Source organism: Haliaeetus albicilla, chromosome 28 (assembly GCF_947461875.1).
Source record: "Haliaeetus albicilla chromosome 28, bHalAlb1.1, whole genome shotgun sequence".
Lineage (NCBI taxonomy): Eukaryota > Metazoa > Chordata > Aves > Accipitriformes > Accipitridae > Haliaeetus > Haliaeetus albicilla.
This window is the reverse complement of record NC_091510.1, coordinates 10,431,527-10,443,544: the sequence shown is the minus strand read 5'-3', so window position 1 is coordinate 10,443,544 and position 12,018 is coordinate 10,431,527. Positions and strand designations below refer to the sequence as shown.

The following is a 12,018-nucleotide window of genomic DNA, read 5'->3' as shown; positions in this document are numbered from 1 at the left end:
TGCACAAACAAAATAATAAAAAATTGTGAAATGGACCCCATTACCAGCCCCCAGCTCAGCCCTGGTGGGATTGTGTCCCTTTGCTAAGACAGTGCCTGCACTGGGCTCACCCTCAGCTCCCGGCTCATCCCACCTCAAGGAGCAGCCCGGCTCCTCTTGCTCCCTGACAAAAAGTCAGCCTGAAAAGCATTGTTTTTTAGATCCACATCAAAGTTCATTACAACATTTTTTCTAGCATTATTTCTGAGTTAGTGAAACTAATGTATATCAGCTGATTTCTAGTCATTCTTTAGTAGGGATTAGTAGTGACAAAGTTGAGTTAGCGCAAACACACTTCACTTTAGCTTATCCACTATGTAATGATGGGGTTTGAGGTGCTGCTCTCTCTCAGTGGTGATGGAAAAACTAAGGGAGCTTTAGCATTCACCCCCATGGCAGCCGGCAGCAATGCCGACCTGCTGTGATCCCCCCTTCCACGTCCCAAGGGCACTCACAGTTATTACGCAGGGCTGCGCGCTAGCCCAGCTTCGCCCTCCCCATCCCCTACCACCCACATGCACTTAGATCAGCACTGAGTCTGTTCCAGGCTTGTCACAATCCTCTGACAAAGTAAAGAGAGACAAAGGGATAAAGGATAAGGAGTGAATTAGCAAGGAGGGGAGAAGTGGAAGGAATACATATGTGGAGTGGGAAAGGGATGAATAGATCATGGGCTGAAAAAACATCCTACAGCAGTTTTCAGTTGTGTTTGGGACAGCATTCAGTAACAAGCACTTCTACAGGACCCCGAACAGATGACCGAAGTTGCAAAGGTCACTTTAAGCGAACTGATTTCAAATCTAACTCAAATTAGAAGGGCTGGAGGTCTGATCACTAGATAGTTATGCAACGGTCACATGTGAAATCATCAGTTGGTCCTTATAGTGTAGTTCAAGTGGTATGAGCTGGCACTGTAAAAGGTGTAAATCCTCTGTCTGACCTAAACTCTCTGCCCAGCCTTCTCTCTGGAGAGTTAATGCAGGAAAAGCAGAAAGAAAGTGCATTTCTAGATTACTTTCTCATTCTCAGAACAGCCCATAAAGTGGATGTTTGGGAAAAAATAACTACATATATTCTTTAGAGCAGAGTTATATTGTTTGGACCAGAGCTACCAATTGAACAGCCATCACATCGTTACTTAGGGACACATGCCAACAAAATTTGAAATCCAAACATTCAAACATTAACAGGAACCTAGAGACTATAGATAAAATGTGCATTGCAAACTCTAAGCAGAGAAGTTAGCACCGACACTGCTTTATATAAAGCAAGATTCCAGTTGCTAGGGTTTCCAAATGGCCACATTTTGCAAGCAATCAATAAATGCACTGAATTAAAATTAGATCAGGAAGACTGACAGGGCCTGTGCAGCTTCTGATGCTGAAGGCAAGGGCTCTGTGCATGTTCAGTCAGAACTATTGGTTAGTTTGTTTAAGTCTGTATTCAGAGGATTTGATAATTGCATAGAGAAAATTCATGCGTGCACAGGCTGAGATCACACAGAGACAAGATGGTCTTTTTTAAAAATTTTTCCACAGATGATGGTTTGACTCTTTGTGCTGTTGAAAGGCAAGTATCCTGTCAAGCTCATATGATATACAACTAACTGCAAAAAATTATGTCAAAATCATAAATAACTATATTGCATTTTAATATTTTATTGAAGCATGATTGAAATTATTTCTATTACAGGTGAACTGTATGAATGATGTTTTAAAAATTAATACAATATGGAAAATCTCAAGTGTTCTATTATTTCAATTAAAAAATTATAAACACCAAATACATTCAAATCAAACTCCAATAGATTTGAAACCTGATGCTTTCTATGGATAAAAAAAATTATTTATATCAGCTCCACATGATGTGGCAAAAATACATAATTATTGTTGAACTGATTTTGGGATGATGGAAGATTGTGAAAAGTTGTGTTGATGGCTTACCTATCTAAAACGTCCCTGACCATGGAATGGAAATAAATGGTAGAGATTATATGGGACTCTTTTGTCAAAATACTTTAACTCTTAAAATAAATGACTAGCAACTGAGTCCAGAATGCACAATAAACAGACTTGAAGAGCTTTTAACTCCAATCTTAAAAAAAAAGGAAAAGAAAAAGTGTTTATATAACAACAACAGTTCTGAGCATCTTTAAATCCAATGGAATACATTCTTTCAGTCCTTAATACTCTGCTGCATTTGTCCCAAGCACAACCATGGCCTGTCTGTGAGATACTTCGCCTGTTTGCTTTCAGCCCCTACCAAATAATGGATTTGCTAGAACAGACAGGGCTACTCCCCTTGATACAGAGAGCATGCTGGATGGAAAATAAAAGCTCCAAAGGCTTCCAGTGATAATGAACAGAAGTCCTATTTTCAAAAGTTACAGGTACTTTTAAAAGTCTAATCTAATTAACTTTCAGTTAGATACAGACTATGAAATCTATGTCATTCTGCAAACAGAACTCAGGGTCCTAAGTTACTTAGAGGCAGAGGTTTTATATTCCTTTGGGAGTTAGGCACCTAAATGCCACATACATTTTAAACGTTTTTGAAACCTGGGGTTCATTTCCCATCTAACTACTGATTTCTGTGTGGTATGAAATCACTAGAGTTTGTATTTCTCTACTTATATTACTCTCCAGACTCCTTCATTTAACAAGACTTTGCAAGCTTGCATCAACAGTATCTTCCACTGTGTAAAACTGCAGGCAGTGATGATAGAATCATAGAATCATTTACACTGGAAAAGACCCTTAAGATCATCAACTCCACCCGTTAACCTAGCACTGCCAAGTCCACCACTAAACCATGTCCCTAAGTGCTACATCTACACATCTTTTAAATACCTCCAGGGATGGTGACTCAACCACTTCCCTGGGCAGCCTGTTCCAATGCTTGATAACCCTTTCGGTGAAGAAATTTTTCCTACTATCAAATCTAAATCTCTCCTGGCACAACTTGAGGCCATTTCCTCTTGTCCTATCCCTTGTTACTTGGGAGAAGACACCGACACTCACCTCACTACAACTCCCTTTCAGGTAGCTGTAGAGAGCGATAAAGTCTCCCCTCAGCCTCCTTTTCTCCAGGCTAAACAACCCCAGGTCCTTCAGCCGCTCCTGATAAGACTTGTGCTCTAGACCCTTCACCAGCTCCGTTGCCCTTCTCTGGACACGCTCCAGCACCTCAATGTCTTTCTTGTCATGAGGGGCCCAAAACTGAACACAGTATTTGAGGTGCAACAATGATCACTGTGGAGAGGTTATCGCTCACTGTTCTGAGTAAGGTCTTTGTCTGATGCTATACGGTTGATACACAATATTTTTATTCCTCATGAAGAAAACGTTCCAAACTCAGGCATTCCCATGGAGCCCAGAGCAGCATCTGACCTACAGAAGTGAAACATCCAAGCTGCCTGTTAGAGCATGAAGGGTCATGTACAAAGCATGCATATGTCACACTGTGAGAGGTGTCTTGCTTTGGCAAGGCATTATTATTTCTCTAGTGTCTATTCAATGTCTGTATTCAATAAACAGAGGAAATTTTTACTTCATTTCTTCTACAGTTTGAAATGCATATGGGTCTCCTATTCTGTAGGGAAACTATAATTTCTGTGCTGATGTGCTCAGTGGTTTGGTTTTTTTTTTTCCCCAGCTCAGTTTTTTCTCATATTTAGATATTGTAGTTTTTCCTTTATTTTGATTGCCATAAAATTAAATAAGTTACTTAGATTTTTAAAAATACATATTTTCCTTTTGTTGTAGTTCATAGATGCAATGCTAGTACCATCATTTCTATGATATTTATTTTGGAAAGATAATACATTCCAGAAAAAATCATGAGGTGGTCTTTCTAACATTTAGATCAGTCATAACCCTTAAAGGACACTTTTATAAAACCAATAGCTGAAGAAGAATATGGATAAGATGAAATTTTCAGCAAAGCTGAAATTTGGATGGAATATAAATAGGAAGAAAGTGCAGAACGGATCTCTGTTGAAGAGGTGTTTACAGTTTAGGTGTGATTCTTTGTAAGGAATGGATGATAAAAGCTCATGTATCTGGTTTTTTTTAAACTACATTAAGAAAGTCACCAAAGCAATTTCTTTTGCTTCTTAATCTGCTAATCACAATACATGTCTCACTACACCACACCTACGTTAATACTGTGGAAATACACTTTCCAGAAATACTTTTTTCTAAGATCAGCAAGAAGCTATAGGTAGCACCATCAGAAAAAAAATAAAAAAACCCAAACAACTGGGTCAAAAGCTCCTGTAAAATGATATATAAACACTCAGAAAAGAGTTGTGTTAAGACACTATAGATGATAAGCTGCTATGACTGCTGCATTGCTGGAGGCTACTGCCTGAGCAGCAGAGCTGGTGTAAGGTTTTTAGCCTAAGATGTTGACTTTGCATTGAAATAAACTGGAATCCACCTATTGTTTGCCATTCTGTCAGAGAACTGACCCCCACCAGACAGGGCAACAGTTTCTTGGAGTGTCCAAAGCACAGCTGAATGCAGACAGATGACAATTCACAAAACAGGGCATTTCAAGGGACCTTGAGATTTTAACAGGTTTTGATCAAGCAGCTTTTAAAAGAGAAGTTGGTATGCATATACTTAACAGGACAAATGTGTTTTCTGGGTTTGCAGTAAAACTAAAACCAAAGGACTAGCAGGTCAGCGTGGTTAACTTCATAGATCCTGAAAAGCAGAGTTAGTTCCTAGTTGAAACCCACCAGTAACAGTCTATAGTCTCTCTCTTACTTTCCTCTATGAGTGGTCAACTCCTGTGTTACATTTCATCTTCCTTAGAAACTAAATTCTTCTGAGCAAGGACTGTATCTTCCTATGCAGTTTTATGACACGTAACAAAAGCTGCTTATAATCCTCACTAAAGCCTTTGGATGCTACTGCAGTAAAAAGAAGAAACACCATGTACAAGAGCAGCCAACGAGTACCCCAATGATGTAATTATGATGGTATTTCTATTGAAAGGACAATGGACTACTTGATGAGACTTACATTTGTATGAATGTTCCAGTCCATCATCATAGGACACATATATGATCTTTTACGTTGTGTGCAAAACCTTCTCTAGAAGAACAAAGTACCTCACTAAATGTGAACTTTGTCTGCATAAATAAAACCATCTGGTTTGATGTCTAACCATCTGGTTTGTCTAAAGTTTATAGTCTCCTGAGTGTTATTCACAGGCCCACATATGATCAAGCCTCCACCGACATTTTTATTTGGTAAAAGCTTTCCCACAGCACTTTATTTTTTCTATCTGTTTTTGATCTTGTAAAAAAAAAGTCATTTTAATACGTGTGTTGTAATACTGCATGTGTTTGTGTTTCTGTGAACTGTGTGTAGATCTCCTAGTGGGTGGATATTACAGGCTAGATTCTCTTGGGAACAGTGGAGGAAAGAACTACAGAAGAGCCATTTGGAGATACCAGACCCTACGACTTCTTCACCACTGTCCCTGAACAAAGGGCTAGGTGAGGGTGGACAGATTACTTTAAAATGCATCAGCTGTTAACATGCAATAAGGCATTGAGAACTGACCTCTGTCTCAGTTCAAGAGCTACAGCTGGTAACAGGTAACAACCACTTTGTCAATCCTACACCAGACGGGGACTCTGCTGGGTTTGACGGTTCCATGATTCCTGGCAGCATGCAGTGTCCAGATAAGCTAGCTGTATTCAGCCCTGTATGAATAAAATGTATAATTATTTTCACTTAACGCTACAAGCTAGACAGTCACTACATTTCTGCTCTCTCTCTCTGCTTCATAAACACAAGATTTTCCATCCGGAGCCCTTACAAAGCCTTGCCAAAAGGGTTCATTCTCCTTCAGAGTTCAACTGCTCCAGTTTCTGGAGAAAATGTCTCAGTTCCCTGGTAGGTCAGTAAGTACACAACAGTTCACGAGCTCTGATACTTCTGCCTTATCTGCCCTCTTACCACAGGCAATGGAAAATGTTTCACTTGAAACAACAAACAGATTCAAAATCAGAAATAGAAATGACCTCAGTAGAGATTAATATTAACTTCACAGAAACCTACATGTTTCTGCTCTAAACCACGATTGATGTTTCAGCAAATTAAACAAGTGCATAATTAATAGTCTATTTCTGCAGTCAGTAACAATAATCACATCTTTTCATCTACCTAGAAGATAGCAACTTTCTGTATGCGTTACATCAAAAGTGAGATTTAAAGACAAACGTAAACTTACAGATCATGGAGTGTGATACCGTATTTGTAATCTGAGCATAACTAAACCAACTGGGGCAAAAATCCTGTATTTTAAAGATGTGCAAAATAGGTGCCCATTTTAATGGTCACTCTTTCCCAAATTTCTTTAACACAGAAAAGTAGAAAGGATCCCAACTGGCCTGTGGAAGCTAAGACCCAGGACAACTTTCTCTGCGGAAGAGTTGAGAGAGGGCAGCTGGATCCCACTGGACCCTGCTGTGTTTAGTTTCTAAAAAAGGGAACTAAACCGAGCAGCAGCCTCCAGGGGCAGCAAAATACAGCAGGAAGCTTGGAGATGCTGTTCTGTTCTAAAAAAATAATTGTTTCATGTACGTGATTCTGTTTACTTGTTAGCTTATTTGTCTATCTTGGGGGTACTGTGTTGTTGCCCGGTCAGCTTCTTACAGCTTTGATTCCTGTTGACATATGTAAGTGTGAGTGTATAAGCTCACGCACACATATTTAAGAGCAGCTTCTGTGGATGTACAGGAGAAGAGTTTTCAGTAATTCTAATTTACTGTTAATAAATTTCACTAAAGCGTTGTATACTGCAACAGAGGTCAAACAAAGATGAAGTCATATTCCAAATCTAAGTCCTAGACTTCTAGATTTTATCCTTTAATATATGGACAGATTCTAAAATGAGCAGTTAATACACTATCACTTTCCAGCTAAACTACGTTAACCGATAATATGAATTTCCAGCCATTGTAAATAGGATGCACGTTGTAAATTTAAGTCACATTTTTCAGATTCTAGCAGCAAGTCAGGTAACAGAGCTAAAACAATGAGCCTTAATGTCTGTCTATATATTCAGATCCAAGATGGGCTTTGTATTTCTTTTGTTTATTGTACTGAAAGAGCTATCCCATTCATTCAAAACTAAAGTCAAGACAATCATTAATTGTGATTTTTCCCAAGTACCAATGCTAAAAGTGGGTCCTGAGTAACCTATAGTACTGCTAATTATTTACATGTAATGAATTTTAGTGTGAATATGCCTATCACTGTCTCAATTTCTACATTACAAATTGGCTTGTGTTTTCAATCTCAATGTGACATTAACATTTATAATCTGCAAATGGGAGTCAGTATTCACACCAGTCATGATAATCCATATCCTTATGTTCCAGAGCTTATGCTATAGAGTTTCCTTAAAGAAGGATAATTAAATCAAAAATTTTGCTTTAGATATTAAATATTTTCTTAGGAAAAAATATTTATTAATATGAAAATCTTGTGTGATCCTTATTTGTTTTCAGAACATATTTCCAAGAGCTGGGAATATTTGTTTTCTGGCATGCATCAAACATTTTTCCATTGGTCACAGCATTCTTGCACTAATTGAGTTTAGAAAACTCTTCAGCTGCTGCCTGAATGAATACGATCTGTGAAAAGCAAGCATCAGAAATAATGGGATCCATTAGCTAATTATACTTTATCATCAAACATGTATCAGTTGCAAAATGTAATATGAGAACTATATTCTGGTATCCCAGCTCTTTCAGATTGTAAGAGCTGTCATGAAAAAAGCATGTCCGTATCTTCTTTCCTGAAATACTGCATACTTCTCAGTGAAGGAATCCACTGATTTTCAAAAGGTATAAAACTGTACAAGACAGAAGCCTTCTGAAGCGTATAAAGATGATTTTGCTGTCTGAAGTAAAAACTTCAGGGAATATGCTTTGTTTATCATGCATGAAATATGAACAAATCTTTGCCCTGGTTAAAATTATCCACTCTGCTAAAAAAATCCTACAATGTATAATCCAATGGTAAATTGGGACATTTAGGTACAAGGTGTGGATTTTTTTTTAATGTTATTATGGACTAGGTAGAAGAAATGTATCTTCATACTTCCCCTAAGCGCCCTTTACTTTTACAAATTTTTTTTTTTATTTTCTATGACAACATACATAGAAGTAACAGACTATAATTTGCCATAGCTGTTACCTTTCTATTAATGCTTCAGATAATACAGAAGGAAGATAATCTCACTTATTCTCACACTATTTTTCCATGGAGAGCATTTTCTCTCCTTTAAATAGGAAGAAATTTAGAGTCACATTACAGCTGGCCTTGTTAACATATTGACCTTGACTCTTTGTTGCCTTACACTCTCGGTAGCTACATACTTCTGTGTTAAGTGGAAGCTAAAATGCCATCCTCTTGGAATGTTTACCCTTTGAACTTACATGTGAATTTGATTTGAAAGGTCCAAGTGGAGAATGAAGATCATGATTTCACATGGAAGTCCAGTCACTTGCTACTTTAAATTCCAAACTACCTAAAATTCCAGAAAAAAACCTCCACACAAACACATAAATATCAAAAAATCTTCAATAGATTTGACTCCTGAATAGGGATGCCAAATAAAATCTCTGTTAGCACTCAGGTAACAAATAAGTATACATTTAAAATTCACTGGTTGCACTACATCAGGCTGACAGTATTGGTGGGCAGTTGAGTGACACCCAGGTTTTGTACTGCAGTTTTCCATATGCTCCACGCTGGCAAATTTCCAAATGAACAGATAGGACGCTGCTCTGCTCAGCCCAGCTCACTGACTCTGCTTAGTCCACCTTTGCCCATCTCCTGCCATTCCCTTCCTGCCCTCCTCCCCATGGAGCCATGTTACCTACACAACATTTGTGCTCCTGTCACAAAATGAGGAAACAATTGGAGACATCATCGGAGACATTCCCCTATAGTGCTGTGCCCTGCTGCCATACCCTAGCTGTTTCCAGCAAACTGACAGAGCAGCAGTGCATGTGCCTGGTCTGTGGGAGAAGAGTAGGTCACAGCAGCATCTTACACCACAGTGTGCAATGAGGTCAAAGCAGCTCCAGTGGAAGAGGTCAGGCAGTGAGAGACTCTCAATCCCTTAAAGCCTCATTAAATGCCATGTAAAAGATTTAGTAGTTGTAAGATACTTGCTGGTACAAAGATACACAAGAGATCATCTGTTAGTACAGTACAGAATTGCTGTGAAATCAAGGACTTAGACTTGAGTCAAATCCACCTATTTTTCCTCCTGCTAGGAAATAATAAAAACACCATATCGAGATGGGTTCAAACCTGTCAGCTTTCTCTTGAAATGCTCTTTCTGGTAAGAGTGGTTTACCAGAAAATATGCCTTAATTTCTCTGGGCCCGATTATTCACTGTTTTGCATGCCATATAACTCTTCACGCTGGTGCAAAGTAAGATTAAAAAAAAAAAAGGCTGCCAAACAAGTGCCTTGCATTCCACAGGTGCAATTATTTTACAAATAAAAAGGAAGTGAAGACAAGAGTTTGTAGGTGGTGCTTGGAGATTCTTACTATGTTATTCTTTTTGAAATCAGAAATATGTTACCATTTTAAAGTATTCTGTGCTCAGTAAAACCAAGTAGGGATATTGTTGGACTTTTTTCTTAAAAGTACAGTATCTTAACTGAGGTTTTTTTTCCATTCTGGTATCCTTCTTTTTGTTTCTTTTGTGTATGGTGGTATTTATGATCTAATTCTCTCTTCCCATGTTACAGCCTAATTTCTGTGGTAGGTGGTTTCTAAATGCCTTTTAGCTCCTATTCCCATTTTTATGCTAGAAAGCAAAGGAAACAAGCAGCACAAAGCCTTTAACCTTATCTTCCAGGCAACACTATCAATATTTGTCGGTTATCATCTTATTTTGCTAACAGAAAGATAAAAGTGTGTAGGCATATCACTGGTTTTATTCCTCCTTCTAGGAGGAATGTTTTCAGTTCCAGGAAGAGCATGCAGCAGATGAACACCCAAATGAGGATGAATTTTGAAGGACATAAGAAAGCATGCTCCCAAAATGTAAGCTTTATACAAGCAGACTTTTGAAAACCCCCTATTTAATAGCGTACTTGGTATTAAAACACAGGTCTTCATTAGTAGACCTCAGATAATGCCCACAAAAGGAACAGATTTAGACTTGCTTTCTTTTCCTTTCAAAGTGCCCTGAAACACCCAACAAAACTCAGTTACTAATGGCTCACCTTTGGGTTGATAGTCTTAGTTGAACCTTTTTGTCTAACTGGGTTAATTAGGTATTATGTTTTCTCTTTTTCACCTAAATAAAGGTTTTGTAATGTCTAATATTTCAGCTCCTGTAGCTGCTTTCATTATGCAAGTAAAAGATTTCTCTTATACAGAGCAACCTATTTTCACCAAATCTGTACAAGCTAAATTGGTTTTGAAAATTTCACTCTTCTGTGAAAACTAACTGAAATTGGCCAACAAGCTGGCAACCATTCCCCTTCCCCGGTGATGGGGAAAGAGTGGATGATAGACATGTGTGACTGCATAAACACTGTTCCTTAGGAAACAGCCTTAAAAAAAAAAAAAAAAAAAAAAAATCACTTTCCAGGTCACATGTTAAAGCTTTGTACAATTGGGGGTTTGAGATGTGCTAAATCTTACACGTTCTGCACAGTACTATTCACTTGAATAGAACTAATCACTCAAATTGCATAAAGCTAAGTGCTTGCTTAAATCCTCACATGACTGATGACTAATGTTCAGTATTGAAAATCCTGTCCAAAGACAAAGGAACTGATTGTTTCATTTGAGCAGTCAACTTTCTAATTAATCATAGTAATTTAAATCTCTATCGTTTAAAACTTCTGAGAAGCATGACCTTGCTTCATCGATAGATTCTGCTTTCGTCCTGGAAATGTTTGCATACTGAATACCAAGCCTTAGAAGTAAAATATTTTCAGTCTGAAAGCGACTTAAATTCTATGTTGTATGACAGATATTAAGGAAAACAGAGCTAAAAGCTCAAATTGATGGTGCTCTGTGGACACCCTCAATCTAAAGAAAACTCCCCGACTTGCTCTTACACATAATGGCCACTGACTATTCAAGCGGGTATAAACAATTGCCTGAATATGCCTCATCATACAGTGATAGAATAGAATACAGGGTTTAATGCTTCAACCTCTCCAGCAGTTTACCAAACTTTAAAACTAAAAAAGCTTTGTAGTTTGTACTGTTGCATCTCAATATTCACAGAATGACTGTAAGCCTCTTGGGGAAGGCATCATTTTGTTCTCTTTATACCAGAAGCCCAGCTGGGTTCTGCTTGTCACTGGGATACCTGACAGAAGGTCCGCTATGGTGTCAACACTGGATGTGTCACAAGTAACGGATGAAGAAGCCTCTCGCGGGCTGTGCATCCTCGCTCTCCCTCTCAAGAAGTCCTTCAAGCTGCTGTAATCCATGCCAGAGCTCGGGCAGTGAGTGACCGCCCTCCCCAGCCCCGCTCTAACCTCACCCGTTTGAGCCGGGGCTGCCCTTCTCTTCCCGGGGAGAGGCAGCCGCGGCGGCACATCCCCGACCTGCCAGGTGGAAAAGGGGCAGCACTAAGCCTGCGTGCAAGCTTCAAGGGACAGAAGCTGGTTTCTGGAAGGGGGACAAGGCCTACCCAGCGCTTACGGAGTCTGAGGGGACTGCGGCCCTTCGCACCAGAAGGAAAACGTGAGGTAATTCTGTGTGCGGCCAAAGTTACTTTAAAAAACCAAACAGCACAGAGCGAAGCAGGAAAATACGGAGTGACCCCGCACCGCCGTGCTGAGCCTTACAGAAGCTCCGGTCCGGTCCACCCCATTTAACCCTGCCCAGCGCCCACCAAGCCGCTCCGGCCGGCCTGCCGCAGGGCCCAGGGGCCGCGCCTCCCGGCCGGCGAGGAGGCGGCAGGCA

General features: G+C 39.3%; 2 long non-coding RNA genes across 2 annotated transcripts in view; one reads left to right on the top strand and one right to left on the bottom strand.

The window, feature by feature from the left end:
• LOC138682520 (uncharacterized) overlaps window positions 1-5,216 on the top strand; it is a 24,173-nt gene extending 18,957 nt beyond the window's left edge. The window contains exons 2-3 of the long non-coding RNA XR_011322632.1: window positions 1,578-1,608; window positions 4,860-5,216. This is a non-coding gene — a long non-coding RNA (uncharacterized lncRNA). The remainder of the gene's footprint in view (window positions 1-1,577; window positions 1,609-4,859) is intronic.
• Window positions 1-12,018, bottom strand: part of LOC138682521 (uncharacterized) — a 16,582-nt gene extending 4,564 nt beyond the window's left edge. The window contains exons 1-2 of the long non-coding RNA XR_011322633.1: window positions 11,901-12,018; window positions 5,616-8,595 (exon numbers count right to left, since the gene is read on the bottom strand). This is a non-coding gene — a long non-coding RNA (uncharacterized lncRNA). The remainder of the gene's footprint in view (window positions 1-5,615; window positions 8,596-11,900) is intronic.